Genomic DNA, 839 nt, shown 5'->3' with positions numbered 1-839 from the left:
TAGTTATTCCTTCCAAGGTAGATTTCTTAAAGGTCTGCAGTACTTTGCAAGACTTTCCTTAAGAGGTGGAACCTATTTTCCCACTCTCTGAATTTCCCCTTGTGATTTTTCTTGATCAAGTTTCTCTATGGGAGTCCTGACCACAAATCTCAAGAGGCCTTACAGCTTCTGCTCTTGCTGCCCTGAGTCCTGCAGTCACCATGGGAGCAAGTCTGAGCAGAGCAACCTGTTGGAAGGGATGGAATAACCACTGGGAGGGAGATGTCATACAAACTGTTGGTGTCTGTCAGTCGGCTCCTGAACAACTTCCTTCCGAATCAGTTAAACTTAGCCCTTAGGATCAAAGGAAGGATCCAGCTCAGCCTAGCAAACCTTTTATCTTCAGAATTCTAAGTGAAATAAATATTTGTTTTGCATCATTAATTTTTGAACAATTGACTGCACAGTAATAGCTAATGGATGCTGGTTTTGTTTTTTTTTTTGCAAAGCAGAATCATTTTTATTCCCAGTCTTTTCCACGCCTAGCTCATAGGCTGCAATGTCTCAGACATTGTTCTAAATACTTTATCAAAATGCTCTGAGAGAGAGAAACTTGCATAACCCTCCACTTTACAGATGAAAAAAACACTGGCACTCCAAGAAATTTTTTTTTAATCCTTTTTTAAAAAATTCTCAGGTGAAACGATTGATATGCATGACTGCTAACAAAAAGTTTGAAAATTCAGGTCCACTTAGACGCACCTCAAAAAAGTAAGTGGCCACCTATCTACTATTGAAAACCCTATGGAGTACAGCTCAGCTCTCAAAGCATGGGGTCACCATGAGTCAGATTCAACGTA

The sequence above is a fragment of the Elephantulus edwardii genome, unplaced genomic scaffold, assembly GCF_000299155.1.
Source record: "Elephantulus edwardii isolate Elephantulus edwardi_28Jun2011 unplaced genomic scaffold, EleEdw1.0 scaffold00036, whole genome shotgun sequence".
NCBI classification, from domain to species: Eukaryota; Metazoa; Chordata; class Mammalia; order Macroscelidea; family Macroscelididae; genus Elephantulus; species Elephantulus edwardii.
Note: the sequence above shows the minus strand (reverse complement) of the source record.